Source organism: Liolophura sinensis, chromosome 8 (genome assembly GCF_032854445.1).
Source record: "Liolophura sinensis isolate JHLJ2023 chromosome 8, CUHK_Ljap_v2, whole genome shotgun sequence".
NCBI lineage: Eukaryota > Metazoa > Mollusca > Polyplacophora > Chitonida > Chitonidae > Liolophura > Liolophura sinensis.
This window is the reverse complement of record NC_088302.1, coordinates 44,905,796-44,922,487: the sequence shown is the minus strand read 5'-3', so window position 1 is coordinate 44,922,487 and position 16,692 is coordinate 44,905,796. Positions and strand designations below refer to the sequence as shown.

Below are 16,692 nucleotides of genomic sequence, written 5' to 3'. Positions count from 1 at the left end.
GAACTGCCCAGTTCATTATTATGCATACATCTACCAAGGTTCGTCATTACATGTAAGTCAACAAAAGTTCATCATTACAATACATGCACCCTATATGGATCATCATTATATGTAATCTCATGGTTCATCATTCCATGTACGTCTACCTATATTCATCATTATATGTACCTCCACCTGGGTTTATCATAACGTCTACCTATATTCACCATTATATGTACCTCTACCTGGGTTTATCATAACGTCTACCTATATTCACCATTATATGTACCTCTACCTGGGTTTATCATTATACGTACCTGTGTCAGGGTTCATCATGACATGTACCTCTAGCAAGGTTATTTATTACATGTACCTCTAGCAGGCTTATTTATTACATGTACCTCTATGCCAAGGTCCAAACTGTCTTTGACTGCTGTAGATGTACATATTTAGTATATTCCAGTTTACTTAAGAGGCCGTATTTCACCGGTTACGTCTGACCATTTGCCAGCTATCACAATGTCCTCGCTGCTCGGGCTTTTCTCTCTATGCTGTACATCTTAATTATATAGACGGAATCACATAATGACGTGGTACTTTTGGTATATGAGACAAAATGGATGGGTTTAATAAAAGAAATGTCATAACAAAAGATACACAACGCTGTATTCTCCTGCTTCCATCTTACCTATACACACTTTCATATTCGGTACAATAGAAACAGATTGTTTGAATATTGGGGATAACACTGTAACACTTAGCGAACTGTTTTGAATAATTAGATATGTTAATTAGACGTATTCGTCAAATTTCTCTCAACGCGTTTGTGAGCTCTCCTTTAGCCTTTGATTCGTTAACAAGCCCTTGACGGTTGTTTTCTTTTTTCATTAATATATACGCTCCAAATCGGTTTTTGTTTTTCATAATTACAAAATTAACAGATATTAAGAACCTGGAGTATCCAAGACAATACAGAGCGGTACACGTGTGTACTGATATCTACACAACTAACTAATAGACAGAAACCATTGTGATAAATCGGAACGTTACAATATTAAGATATCTTACCTGCATACTACACGTATACACGTAAACCCGATTCGGATTTCAGCTAAATTTTCAGAAATTAATGCCACAGATCGGGACATTTCAAAATGAATGTAAGAATGATTATCACTTAACGCCACATCGGCAATATTTCAGCCATATCATGGCGAGAACAAGGTGAAAACACAAGGCGATTAAGGTTTTCGATATGGCAGTGAGAACATCAAATACGAAACAAAAATGTTCGGACATGTTTAAAATCAGATAAGAAAAAAACAAAACAGTTAAAACTCGAAAACCAGCATATTTTAAAAATACTATATAAAGAAATCTATATGTATATAACTTTTTATCTATAAAGATTTAGATATCTTACCTTCAGGGTACACGGTTTATATCCCGACATATTTCAGTAAATCTGACGACGCCAAAACACCCTTACCTCTGCATTAGCGGAGTTCATGTGAATATAAACAGACACCATCTCCAGCTTGGAACACTTCACCGCACATAATGACTTAATGGCAATATGTTAGTGAGACTAAAGGGGGACACGGTAAAGGTTAGCCAGGGAGGGACTTGATAAGTTGCTTGAACCAATTACTGACATGAAATGAATCCCAGTGTGATAGCAGACCTAGAGTAAGTAAATCCATCAAAGACAAGCGTGTTCGCCATTTCACAGCGATCAGAGGTAAAGTGGCACTTGATATCAAAACAGGCGTGCGCGCTCAGAAAGAGCGTTGGGTGTCTGGCATTCGGGCTTGTGAAGACGTACAAGCGACTTCACCGGTAACTCGGCTTGACATAGAGGACTTGGGACCTCGGTCACGCCTCGGATCCTACACAGACGTCCCTCTCACAAACCGGTCTGCTACAGCCACAAAGGTAACGTCACATTCGCCGAAGACTGACGGCGGCCTCTTACTCTCCCCGTGTTACGAGGTGTTGGAGGAGACAGCGGTTAGTACATCTCAACCAAACAACAAGCCGGTTATGACAGGAATAAAGTGTGATGAATTTTCTCTTTGAATGGACAAGCAATTAGTGCAGAAAAACACCTGTCATGAAAGCAAACGCAACGGCAATTGTATGTCTTTATTAAGACTTTCTTCAAGAACGAAGATATGGGTATTTAGTTCACTTGAAGATTTGTTACATTGACATAAATGCAGCTTAGCTACAATTACCTTGAGGTACAACTAACTATTCGTGTGAGTGTTTAGACGGTACATAGATGACTTGTGGGCTTAAAACAGCCCATATGTAGAAAACGCTTTAATGAAATATACCCATCTTACCAGATTTGAAGCAAACTACATGGTGTCTGGACTCTATACATCATACTTGGGCATACATCTGTACAAAGACGATACTGGTTACTTGTCAACAGCAATAGGTTTACTTATGATATTGTTAATTATTCTTATACTTGGATAGCAATACTGTACTGGAGGGCGCTGTTCTACAGCGGCATAATTTAGTTAAAGATGTACAGCATAATACGTAAGGCGATGTACGCATCATTGGATAAAACAGTTGCAATCACAGCACTATAACAGAGATGCATATTTTTTTCAAAACTGCGACAACTTATAAACTAGCATGATCCATCGTCTAGAACATTTTTTAAGCCTTCCCAGCATCATTGAAAACTGTTGACTGTTTCTCTTTACGTATAACTCCGTTAGAATTTCTTAGTTTATATACCTCTTTAGTTTGTGTCAAATGTTGATTTGGAACCTAGTCTTGCGATTACAGCTCTGGAGCGTCCATTATTCTTGTCTGATAGAATATAAGAGTCAAGTCCGACATTCGTGTACCAGTCGTAGACCATGGAGGAATGTTCTAAGTCGATAACAGAATGACTCATTTCCAAAAATATTTTAAAACGAATGTGTTAGAAATAATACATGTATACAAATAGGAAATTAAAATGGGAACACGAATAAGAGAGAAGCAGTAATCAGTTCTCAGTGATGAAGAGAATATAATTGAAAGAATTACAGGATAGTCAGTCGATATTCTGGTTTTTCGATACATATTTCAGTTTCGTAGTCCGTGAATAATGTCCATGACGACTACAAATATAGGTAGCTGAGTTACTCTTATGTTCAAGTGTTTATAAAGCACCACGAGGATGTACTAAAAATGGGTGCTTTGAGTTGCTTCTAGAATTAATGGTAGATATTTCAACTTGAAGCCCCATTAATTCCCAGATTAATACAAAAACGTATTGCACAAAACTCACGTTTGCATTAGCACGTTTCATTGCCTCTGTTCAAATAGCAAAAAGTCTGCAAGATACAAATGGACGTGCCAGAAATCGACCTTCCTTCAGTCATCGACGATCTCAAAAGTGACTGTCTGGCGGGTAACTTATATACGACCTTCTTGTCAATGATCATGCAACACAAGAAGGCTCAAGGAAACAAAAGAGTGATTACTCACGGTAATAGTGACACTCACCCAGGAGTGATAAGAACTGAGACAAACTAAGTATCACTTTGAAACCCCCCCAAATAACAGGTTTCAAACTCATGATCGGCCTCAGATGTAAGGTTAACCCTCAGTCCAAGGCTGGTCCGCATAAAGCATAGGGACATTGGAGTTACTGAAAACTAGACAGACAGTAGTCCACTGATTTTAATCACGATTCCTGTCAGTAATAAACACAATGGCGGATTGCTATTCTGAAACCTTTACTTAACAAGCCTTTAAGCGTGTTATAATAACACAAAAGTTCAAATGATGTTCCAGTCGAGTGCAGCTTTTAACAATTTCGAATTATTGGCGAATAATTAGATAACATGGATAATTTTCGCCAAGACTGACAATTGAATGTTTATCGTCTATGAGGACTGCATGGATCATCTGAAGTAAGGTGAGGATCAAAGACCACATAAACAACGCTGTCTGTTTGTTGTCTTGTCTGATCCATCTAACCGAGAATCGGCCATTGTGACACAAGATTGACACGGCGAGACATACACAAATATTTATGGTCAGAGATCAGTGTAGGAATTCCTCTACAGCAATCCTACGGCAGACGGATAAACGAAGCTCGTATTTGGGGCAAAGACAGAAACATTGGCAGACATCGATGAACTCGGCGTGTGACGGACCCTTTGCTGAAATGAGCAGTTACTCTTGCGCATGCGCGGTCCCTCACGCTTTGTTTTTCAGATTGTTAAAAACACCTATAGCTGTTAACAGTTAGGAGAGCGTTGCTCGTTTATCCTCAATGCAACACAAAAGAACGCATAAATAATTATGCGATTCCCACGCCTTTAGATGGTCCAGATTCGAGGCTAGTTTCGCATTAGTTTAACTTATATAGAAATTATCCCGTGTTTATAGCTGTTTAATAGACATGAAATTCGAGTCACAGGTTAACAAGGAGAAAAGGCTTCTTGTGGTGGATTTTAGTTTTCGTAAAACGAGATCCCTGAGCCTATAGCCCAAACAAATTAGGCAATTCGATATATGTTATAATGAAAGAGGATGCATGTCTAACGAAATATAAATCATATGGGATGTATAATGTAAATAAAAGCCTGGTTATTGGCAGTCATCAGTGTTCACATGGTGTTAATTACAGAGGCTACCTTGTCTTCTCAGAGAGGCGTGTCTCGGGAAGGCGTTTTCCCTGTACTGACACCTTCACGTCAGTACTACAAGGTATTTTTATTCTTGGGTAAACGTACCATACAGGTGCAAACCCGACGTAAGCTGTTCTGAAAGTCTCGCAAAAGCAGTGAAACATTACAGCAGGAAAAATGCGAACTTCATATATCTATAGTTATAGGTGGTTAAAGAATAAAATTCTGTCTTGCCAGCCACGTGTTTCTTCATAATGCCAGTGCACATGGATATTATGAGGGTAAAAGAAAACCGCCTGCAATACTGTCAATGAGAGATGTATTCGAACGTTGGACTCATCACTTCATACCTTGTTATCACGACAGCTATATATCGCAATAACTTTCAAATCTTTCTCTGAATGTATCTTTTGTAGACCTTTTGATATGTGCATTTGAATTTGAATTCGGACATACTGTGAAAATGTATTAATTATCTATAGGGTCCTTGTACAGATACATTTCCAGTTTGTTTGCATTCAGGAGCAATATTGCCAATTTGTTGACTATGGTGAAATTCGCCAGGGCTAATTAGTTATATACCCAAGGTATATACCCATGTTTTTTGTCTTGGCTCCGAGGATGAACATCTTCAGGGGTTGCCTTAGTTTAATGAAAGGTGTGATACGGAAACCTATGTGCGGATTTCAGTTCAGTTATAAAACGGATGTACATCGCCACTGATATTGCCACATGGAGATCTAGAAATATCCGCATTAAATTCTCACTCCGTGACCTCCGCAGAGTAAGGTCAACCTTTTCAGTAGACAATCGAACAGGGTGACATTTTGTATCACCAAGTAAAATAGTCGCTCACTGACCAGAAATCAGTGAACGGACCAGTGATATCGATGATCTCAGACCTACACTCGACTAGACCCAAGCGGATCAATGCAGTCTATAGATATTTCTTTACACATTCCTTTGAAACTAGACCTGTTGTTGCCAATTTATTAATTAATTTATTTATTTTACTGTTTTTTTTTACGTCCTACTCAAGAATATTTCACTCATACGACGGCGGTCAGCATTATGGCGGGAGGAATACGAGCAGAGCCCGGGGAAAACCCCCGACCATCCGCAGGTTGTGGCCAGACCTCCCCACGTACGTCCGGAGTGGAAGCCAGGGTGAACATAGACAATAAGGGCCATATTACTGACAGCCTATGTGCAAAGCAGAAACGATTTTTCGTCAAAATAATAGGTTCTAGGCCTATATAGTCTTCATAAAACTCTACACACTGATTATAAAGTCGTATGAGTGAGCTGTTACTGTGATGTAAAACTGGCGAATATTCCTTGTCACTGTAAGAGTTGCTCAAACTTTCTCGCTGGCTCAGAATAATTCAAAATTCTCAGATTTAATCTCTCTTCAGTAATAGCTGATGTAGTCTTTGTGTGGGATATTCTCCTGATCTATGATTTGACACGGGTCAGTTGCACCTGATTACACGGTATGTCGCTGAAAGATGTCTCAAGTATCGGGGTGGGGACAGACCTGTGATCTAACTGCTTGTAATGAGCAAAAAAGAGCTATAGCATTTCTACACGTCTTCACACCTTCGTGTCCTCCAATTCGCTGGATAATGACAGGTTATACCTGAAGCAGAAGCCACACACAGCCATGATTGGATTACAACATTATTTGATAGGCCACAAAGTCCGCGGCTGTCTTCAGTTTTTGATGGGACGACAGAGTTGAGAGCTTAACTGCCCCTCTGGATGTTCAAGTCACCATCAAATAACTTGAGTTTAGTTCTAGTGGACATAGTGGGTGAAACAGGATAGGCGATAAAATGGAGAGGCGATGAGACCGGTGACAAGATGGTGGACATCCGGTCCACGATAGGCGGTTCCACACAAGTCCCTTTCGTGTTATGAGTCGTTATGTGACCAGATGAGTGACAGCTCCAGGTGATACATTTCACGGTTGCCTTGTCACCCAGAACACGTTGATTCTCGTAGGTGTCACCAAGAACAAAGGTGGAAAATTCAATTTGACCTACTGATCTCCGAAGAAGTGCTTACCCCCGAGAATGTTGAGTAGGGGCTAACAGTCCTTCACGGAGTCCAACTGTCACTCAAATCGCCTCTCCGGAATGTTGTCTATAATTAAGCTCAATCCGAGGTGTCCAATAATAGTATTGTTTACATGAGGGAATTGAGTCGGCTGCCATCTATTTCGTGTGCAGTGTAGGGTAGGTCGTGTGGGTGAAATGATGTTAACAGAGATCAGTCCCGCCCAGCCAGTATATCACTACAAAGCAAACACTCACATTGTCCCCTTACCATCAACTCACTAGATTACCTGAATGTCACATTGGGGGGTAGATCGGAACATTTACCAGATTAAATTAAACAAACAGATGATACCTTAATACGGAGTGGGGACAAGCTCATTTCAAACGCCGATGTGAAATGACGGACATGTCCTCGAGAATAAACCGCTGATTATAGGTCTCCATGATATATCGGCGACAGAACCGATAATTATTATGGGGGATGACTGGTGAATTGGTTGATTGGCAGAGTTATTAACTGGTTTAAATGTGTAGGTAATATGTGTCAGCTGGCACAAAATTCTCATGTACACAAAGAAACTGATTTGAAAACGGCGAAGAGGTCCGGTACCTCCCAGAATGTTTTCATTATTTAAATAGTCTTCACCATCTCGAAAACTATTTTGAACGATTACACTTTTGAATTTTTAATAAAAAACTTCAAATAACGGAGGAAAAAATAACGATTAAAATAACTCGTACTTTTGTCTTTCTTCCTCCCTAAAATTGAACGGGATATTTCCAGCATTATCATTTCACCCAGGCCGCGGAGAATAAATTCTGATTAACAACATACAAGTTATGGGGTATACACCACTGATGACCTGAAAAGGCATCGATTGCAATCTCGGATACCGGCAAATGATCACATCCCAAACCCAACCATACACAGATAGCTGTGTAGAAACACACTAGAGCCGACTGAAAGGTGACTCCGGATTCTTAATTATAGATGGTAGGCCTTGTTTCATTAAGTGGTTGGTCACGTGTCAGCCACCTATCAATGTATATTAAGTGAAAGCAGCGTGTCCACCTTTTGAACTGTTGAACTGAAGATGTTACTAAGTCAGCCCGTACACTCAGTGTTGAATAGGGAGCCTGGCATGGCGCGTCGGCAAATCTTGAAATGCAACTTTTATTGTTCGCTTCTTTGACCTATGATAAGAACTTTAATTCGTTTCTTTGACATGTTAATAAGCCCTAGAAGAAAAAAAGCTGACAAGTCTATGTCTGTCAGCCGCTGTTGTTGGTCCTTAGTCTGTCCTGTCTCAGAAGGTCTATTTGTTTTTCTTGGTTTAATTTATTGTTTTCATCTACATAGTTACTTTGAATGAATGTCTGAGCAAACGTTAGGCATAGGGATGCTTCTGCGCACCGTCTGGACATCTGCTTGAATGCATCCATTCTTCTGCCTATATAAAAGAAAGTAAAACCATAGGAACGACAACAGTGTGATAGTTGGCAAATGGTCACAAGTAACCGATGAAGCACGGCTTCTTGTCAGTTGACCTCAGTCAAGGTTTTTTTACATTTACTAATGGTTCATGTAGATCCTTCAATAGCAGCCGTTCACACGCTCCCTAGTACCATGGCTGTAACTGTTGTAATCCTCATCTGGAGAACTTCCCTATACGTGCTTTATAACATTTTGGAAAGAACATGTTAAATGGATTTATCAGCATATCAAAACAAAAGAGTATATTCAAGAATTCAACTTCTATGAATTTTAGGCAAATAAACAGGGAAAGTTTTTCACACAGAGAGATCGGTGAGATTAAATTTAATCCGATACCTTCTTACGTGATACCTTTAAACTTATAACAGATGGAAAACCTAAATGCGAAATTGCACGACCGTATATCTGATGTAGGGTACGGTTACTAATTTTCTTCCCATTAGCAGATTTAGGTAACAGTGAAAGTGAAATTCCCTTTTGTCGAGCATGCGCAGAACATAATCCTTCTGACGAAGGATGCAACTATAAAGCTGTCCAATAATATGTGTTTGCACTAGGATACGGGGACTGATATGCCTAACGTGTTTTTTCACTGACTCTAATGGAGGATAAAATGGCGCAATGTTTATGAGGAACAGATTTAGGGAAAACATGAAAGCGTACTCGATGGCTTCAGGACAGCCGTAATCTGTGGTTATATCAACATCTGCAAAGAATCCAACTTTATGCCAGCCCACGAGGAAGTTACGTTGTTTTCGCCGAAGTACTTGTAAATAGGGGAAATGTACTACCGGACTATACACGTTGGATTATACCAGAACATAAACATGAAATGATTTGGTCTACTTCCTCACTACATTACTACCTTAAAAGGACAGAATAAGTTTAAAATAAAACAACTACAGAAACAGCACTGCACAAACTGTACATACTGTGCAGAACTTTAAAGGTTCTTTTAATGGGTTTTTTTTTTTTGGTGTAAAGAGTTTTATACCAGATCCTCTACGGGAAATAGTTACATCAGCACTAGTTATGCATAAATGCATACATTTATGTACACGCACTGCAGATACAATTGCAGATTCGAAAAATTGGAAGAAATAATTTCGCTAATTTCTTATACTGGGGGAAAATCAGGCAGAGAGACATGCACACACATACATTAGTTTCAAGTATAAATGTAAGGTTAACGGTATTGTCTTTATTTGGAATTACATTTTTGAGGTCTAAGACAATGTGGGATTACGTTTTGTGGGGGGGGGGGTTCAGACAATGTGGGATTACGTTTTGGGGTCTCAGACAATGTGAGATTACCTTTTGGGGGTCTCAGACAATATGGGATTACCTTTTGGGGGTCTCAGACAATATCTGGTATTTCAATTCATTTATAAAACTAGTAAACATAACATCACCAGCACACCACATACTCATCCGCGAAAATAGGATTTACACTCTCACGGCATGACTTTCTGGTACACGATAATGACGATTACAGTCTCAAAGAATCATTTTCTGGCATCGATAATAAAAATAGAAATGTCACCATGCCGATTTCTGGTCTACGATAATAAATATACCATTGCGACGACACCAATTTCTGTTCTACAGTAATAAAGATAGCACTCTCGCGACACCAATTTCTGCTAAAACGATAATAACGATAGTATATGTTTTGAACGCCCCCCCCCCTCGCCTTCCTTTTCGTACCAACCATAAAAAATACGCCACTGTGAATGTTCAGTGATTTCTTCACTGTTTTGAACCAGTTGTCAAAACATTTCTTTTAATTTGTTCAAAAAGTTCAACGAAATGAAATCTTATTGGTGAGCTATTTTATCTCGTTAAATGTGATCATGTCATTATTGAAGATTGGTGCCTGAAATTTTGTAAGTTGCAAAATGGAGCAATATAACTCAAACGGGCCGAAAACATGTAAGTCTATTAATACCTCCGCTTAGAAACTGTCTCCGAACGTCTGGAGATTTTTGAATTCTCGTCTACAATTGACTGGGATACTCCATCCGTTTGCCTTTGTACGAACCTACCACCTCTGCATCCCGTTGCTTACGTGCCTGATCACTCTGGTCAATGTATAATTAACATTATTCAGTTTAGCCGCATGCGCTATTTGAGTATATTTTACAAATCACATAGCGAGTATTTCAACGGAAAGTAAGTACATACGTGAAAAGTATGGAAGCGATCCGATAACAAAATTTGTGCCAAAATGGGCACTATGCCTCATCACTACCTTGAGGATGGATATTTTTCTCTTAAAATACGCTCAAACGGGTGTACGGCTATATAGTATCCGCAGCTTCCGGGGCCTTGGCGCCCCCTGGACGCTGGGCGGCCTGTGGACCCTCGCCTCATGGGTTGGGATAATGTCCCCCATCCCCCGCCCCCACACACTTTTCATTTGTCACTGATTTGTCAGCTTTTTTCGTTTACCCAGTAAACGCAGATATCATTACAAGAATGTATCACATTGACTGCCTTCATCATTTGGACGACATAAGAAGTAGATACGGCTAAGGTCAGATCGTAAACCTGGAAAGATTGTGTACCCTCAGGTCGTGATTTTTAAGGCAGTTTCACCCATCTTGCTTCTTCAGACTTGTGCACGTCTTACTTTGATGAAGACTGTCGAGGTGTTGATAGATGTTGACAAGTTGCTCGCAGATAATGTCATAATTCAACTCCATTACTGCATAATTAATCAAGTGCTTCACACAAAAGAACCTGTAGTGAAGTGCTATGTATTCTTCGCTGATATCAAGAGCTCTCGAGGCCAGTGTCAGATTTATTTCTGCCTTTTACCGTCGTTGACTACATTAACAAGCTACCTAGCCTTCTCCGATCCTTTTATTAGATATAATGTTAGATAATACGGACTGGAGTCCCTTTCAAACACTTTTATATATATTAGAAGTATTTGCGCACCCAGCTGAATGGTGGACACACTGGTTAGGGTGCCAGACAGATACTATCATGTAGTCTGACGAGTTAACCCCTAGATCACTAAACCACACTCAAAATGGCCGCCGACAACTCTTTAGAAATATGTTAACCAGTTTATGGAGTGCTTTTGTGTGGCATACAGGACGCGAACACGAATATAGTCCAGAAATCTTACATAGCACAAAGAGTGGGTAATTTAAGAGCGCTATAGAAGGCCGGGTTGCGTTGGGGGAAGACAGAGTTGAGTACTTGAAATGGTTCGGTTCCTTGGTTGATAATGAATAGAAGGAAGAATTAGCCTTGATGGTGAACATGTAACCGGGATTAGCCCGGGTTCCGTGCGGGCTTTGATCTTAGTTAGATGTACAACATATAGCGCTCCGGGGAAAAACATTTAACTAGGCGCCTGTCATAAAATACCCCGCATTAAAGCCTACAGAGAAAAATATCAAAAGTTACACATGATAAATAGGATGTATAAACAAAATATCCAGTCAAAGGAAAACTGGTGGAAATTTGGCTGTAAAGTAAATAAAAAATTCTCTTGGAATTTATTCGAGAGTTCGCATGTGTCCACGAGACGTAAGTAGGATAAAACGAGGATAACCATTCTTATGAGAAAAGCTGGACGCATTTTATGAGAGCACACGCATAAAAAGCTCGCCTTTTTCTCCCCTCTTAACATGGTCAGTGGAGTTGAACGAAATTTTTGGCATTCAGCGAAGCATGGAAAGGGTTTGGAGCTGATGGATCTGGGAATGGGGTTGGGCCAATCCGACACAATGCAATTTTATCTCTGGTGATTTGTACGAGCTAACCGCTGTGGGTTTATCAATTGAACAACTCTGCTGGACGCTCAAATAGGACCACGAACCGCCAGATACTTCTTTTGCCATAATGAGTAAACTGCGACTGAACAGCCGGCCTTTTCACACCACACAAACAATACCAATAGTTTTCGTTACTTTGCACTTTACAAGTGGATAAAATGAGAAGATGGCTATCTGAAATAACCAATGATTGCAAGAGATTAAATCACGTGACGAGAAAGGATTTCTGTGATATGAACTTGAGGTAATCAAATCATGTGGTCAGAAACTGGCACGTGAAACAACGGAAGACGATGACACCAAGGTTATTGGTGTGAACCCTGACAATCCGATCGTTCCCATCGATTTGGGAATCATAACAATAATCCATTTAAGGATATCGAAGACTTGCTGAATTGCGCAGATCACTCATAATATGTCAAAGTTCAGGCTCGCCACGTTATGGCTGAAATAGTGCCGATGTGGCGTTAAGCCATAATCATTCATTAAAAGTTCGGAAACCAGAAAAGAATTATAAACTAACATCGTGTAAAATTGATGAAGTTCATTACTGTATCAGTGAGTGATTATTCCCGAAAATATTCCCTGCGTGCAAAGCGCTAATTTGTCAACAGTTTGTCAACAGTACTTCTTCACTTTTTCAGCATTATATCATTGTCAGCGATATGTGTACACTTACACATATAGACGTAAGTGTACTCGTTCAAATGGAATGTTTTTTGTTCTCATTCAGAGCTTTACGTGTAATGTACACAGATAGCAATGTTTTAATGGTCTTTAAGATAAAATAAAGTAACAACTGACTCGCACCCCTCTCTCCTACTCCTGCCCCCCCCCCCCCCCCAAACAAGGTCTTGTTGTTCTAGATGCCGATATTCACCACAATATGCAGTTTTTATACTAACTGACAGTTGATCTGATGACAGGTATAAAATTGATACCTACCTGTTTGAGCGCGTACATCTGGGGTATTTAGATCCTCGCCTCCCTCTATACGAAAGCCTTACACATGTATGTCCTTATTTTATACCTGTGTTATTTGAAAAACACTTAATGAGGGATACTTAAGTTTGGTGCATCCCCGCTTCCCTCATTGCATCTGTCGACGTTATGCAAGCATTTATACCTTTTTCTGCCTATGTTACACGAAAATCACTTATGCTTAATTCAATGAGATTTGTTTAAATTTCTTTGTATTGTAAGTCCACAATCGTCCATAAATCGGGTAAACACGGTTTGCGTATTTCAGCCTTAAATAGAGGACTGACAACACAAATCAAATTTCCTTTTCTTAGACATTAGTGCAAATATTAGTATACCGATAGGTTAGGATTACGAGACTATTATGTCATGATCTGAAAGAAATACTATCTCACCACATAACCTCTAGCAGATACGCTTTATACAGACACTGCACCCATCGGGAGACTTTGAGCACAAATGCACAAATGCAACTATCTGATAAAAAAAAAAAATGAAACAGGTGTTTGCGTGTGACGAGCTATGTCTCAGTGTGTAGACAGTTAGAATTACCCTGTCCTGTATAAACCCAGTCAACAGATCCTGAAATGTGTTAAAACTTACCTGGTCTATGTAAGACTGAACATGTGGACCACACCCTCAGCCCTGGAACAGCGATATTAGAACCAGCTGAAGTGTCTTGTGAAGGCATTAATACCCGAAAGCTATTCGGAAATGTGAAAATATGTATGCTTCCCATTAAGAACATCTGTTGTGGTGAATTTTTACATTCCATTGTGTTGGTAACACCTTATATATGTTTAATTCATTCTGGATAGATTGTGATATTAAGTATGAAATACACTAACCTGTGTGCAGCCGAGATAGGAAGGCTGTGTTCTTATCGCACAGAGAAACTTAATAAAACTCATTTGTAACATAGGTAGAAAAAGGTATAAATGCTAGTATACCGCTATTAGATACAACTAGGAAGCAGGGATACGGATACAGTAGGCGTAGACCTGTACGCTGGTCACGTATATAGACACTGTCTGTCATTTACAGATATGGATCTAAATGATCCAACACATCCTTCCCCACCTTTCATGCTAATGTTATATAAGAAACCGAAAATATAAAGTTATCGGACCGTGACGTGGGACACATAACGTAAAATACAGGTAGCTCTTGAGTGATATTAAGTGTACACGTACCGTGAATATATATGAAGTCTGATTCACCTACGGCTTTGGTTAGAAGGTGTGAGCTATGGTTGGCCACAGATATATACAGAATGCCCCTTACAGAAACCAAACATTCCACTCAATGCTAGCCTACAGGTGGGACAGAATTTTAGTGACTGTGTATAAACTTACCTCTAAACGTGTTTAGAGCTTCCCGCTCTGCAGATTCCCGGAGGCCTCTGACAGCAGGTAGTTGTGAACTCACTGGACCCCGGTTTTCACCAAGACGACCTCTCATTCACGAATATTAAACCAAAACAGCGAAAACTTGCGGTAGAGCTGGTCTCACAATCGTCCTAGTATAACAGCGGTAAGACCGGTGTGAGTGTTATTTACAGTACATATACGTGGTATGTGATCTGACGTGCGCTGGCAGACTGGCAGTGACTGGGCACTAGTTCAGAGTCACTGGCGTCTCCACGTAACGTCTAAGTAAACCCCCACAAATCAAACTCATTCAGCAGTCCTTTAATATGTCATCTAGACTCAGCGGAGAACGCCAGTCATATATACCTGTATTATTATCATCTCAGGGAGTTTCATCTCAGAGGTGAATATACAAGTAACATGGACGGGCTGGACTGCAAATAAAGCTAGTTTTCAGTAAGAAAAGAATTTAACTTTTCTGTACGCACGCACACTGCGTCATATCTAGGAGGGTTTGTTTGCGACACGAACGCGTTTTTGCCACATAACCTGGACTTACCGTTCAGGTGACATGCTGTATAGGCTATCCCCTGATCTGACAAGACACTAACATAAAAGCATTATTAACGACAGCGCCTCGAGCACTGCGGACAAATCTCTGCCCTACAGACCAGTTCTATGTTCGGCCAACTCACGTGTGCATGCTAATACAGTAAGGTGCACACATTCGGAGTTAGGTGTAATTTCGGACCTGAACGAAGACATGGCAGATATCTAAATACAAACGAACAGGTCAATTTCATCGTTTTCCCAGCTACTCTTAACGCTTGTCTGTAAATCCAGTCTAAACAATAACAAAACACGGTTCCCCATCTGTTTCGTCAGATTTCTCAACCTACAAACAGAGCGACATAATGTTCCATTTCTGGACTAGGGTTTGCATGAAATCGACAAGCGAACGCAGTTCATGTACAAAGTGTACATGACAGCATATCAAAGGGAAATCGAGGGATTACTCAAACAAACTGTGCAGTTAAAAAAGCGACAAAACAAACAAAGAGGTCTTTCTTATTGTGCCTCGGATTTCAACCACTTTTTTTTTCGTAGTAGTTGTGTGGCCTGAGCATGGATCGGAGAGAAGGCGGGATTTAAATCGGTGTTTGAAGCCGAAGTTCTTTACCGTTGGGTAACGTACAGGACTGGACAGCTCCTGGCACCCGCAAACCCACACAGACAAAACCCGTATCAGCTGAGAGTGATGTCACCGATAATATAAATACAATGAAAAGCTTGAGTTCAAACGTTCTGCGCGTATACACATTATAATAAAACACAAACTATGATACATGTAATTGATAAAAAAAATACACCCTTATAAAAAGCCCTTCAGGTTAATTCTTCCAGACAGATTTAGCTGCGGACATGTTAAGTTTCAGTTTGAAAACAACGCTTACGATGAAGTAAACTTTGCTGATGTATTATACTCCTATGCAGAGGATTACCGATAACTGATGTTTTCATTTTTGTAATGAACTAGTATATTCTTTAGGCCTATTTAGTATGATTATGAGAGAGAAGGCTTCTTTTGAAACCCATTTAAAACTTAAATAACCTATTTGCTGATCAATCAAAGATGCATATTTTTGGATATTTGTAATTACCCAGAAATGCGGACAGCGTATTAAAGATTTTATTGATTACCGTATTTCATTTTGTTAATATATATATTTTTGCTTAAATTGAAAGCGTCAGTTTTTAATTTTTTGTTAAGTAACTTATTAAAACGGTTCGTGTTGTTCGCTATTTTGCCATCTGTTTATGACATGTCTGTGTTTTAATGTCGTGTTGAGTAAGGGTGTCTGGTATGACCGATACCGGAAGTAGGCCCCCTGGTCTAGTCGCTGGTCACACATGCGCGGAGTCTGGTATAGGTACAATACAGTCTACCCCGAGGTGTATTTTTTTTCTCGTCACGTCTCCAACCTGTTCTGATAAGTGAGACACTTTTGGTGTTGTTTTCGTGGACAAAAGCTGGTTTGTAGCGGTGACAGGTTACGGTCATGGTGTATAACGCCTCTACCTGTTAAAACTACTTAGGGTAGCAGAACATTAAACACGTTCTAACCTTCGCTACAAATACGACCACATTAAGTACAATTATTCCAGGTGGCTGTACGTATTTATCAACCCTTGACACGCGAAGGGGGAAAGAGCTCCATTATATGTGATACACCAGCTCTACAAAGTAGCCCTGTATAAGAACCATACATTTCCAGCTATCCCCACTGGTACTGTCATCTGAGTCTTTACGTCCTAGGGTTTTAATCTGATTTACTGAACCTATACTGTAAGCACAGAATACTAATG

General features: G+C 39.9%; 1 protein-coding gene across 4 annotated transcripts in view; it reads right to left on the bottom strand.

Annotated features, from left to right (window-relative positions):
* The window catches only part of LOC135472682 (ADAMTS-like protein 3), a 56,373-nt gene extending 41,363 nt beyond the window's left edge, over positions 1-15,010 (bottom strand). For 3 of the 4 annotated variants that reach the window (XM_064752301.1, XM_064752308.1, XM_064752307.1), the window contains exons 1-2: positions 14,311-15,010; positions 12,920-13,004 (exon numbers count right to left, since the gene is read on the bottom strand). The gene's annotated coding sequence lies outside the window, so the exon portion shown is untranslated. Of the gene's footprint in view, positions 1-1,402; positions 1,425-12,919; positions 13,005-14,310 lie in introns of those variants that run through there. The other variant, XM_064752305.1, reaches the window with a different exon arrangement.
* Positions 15,011-16,692: the final 1,682 nt, after the last annotated feature.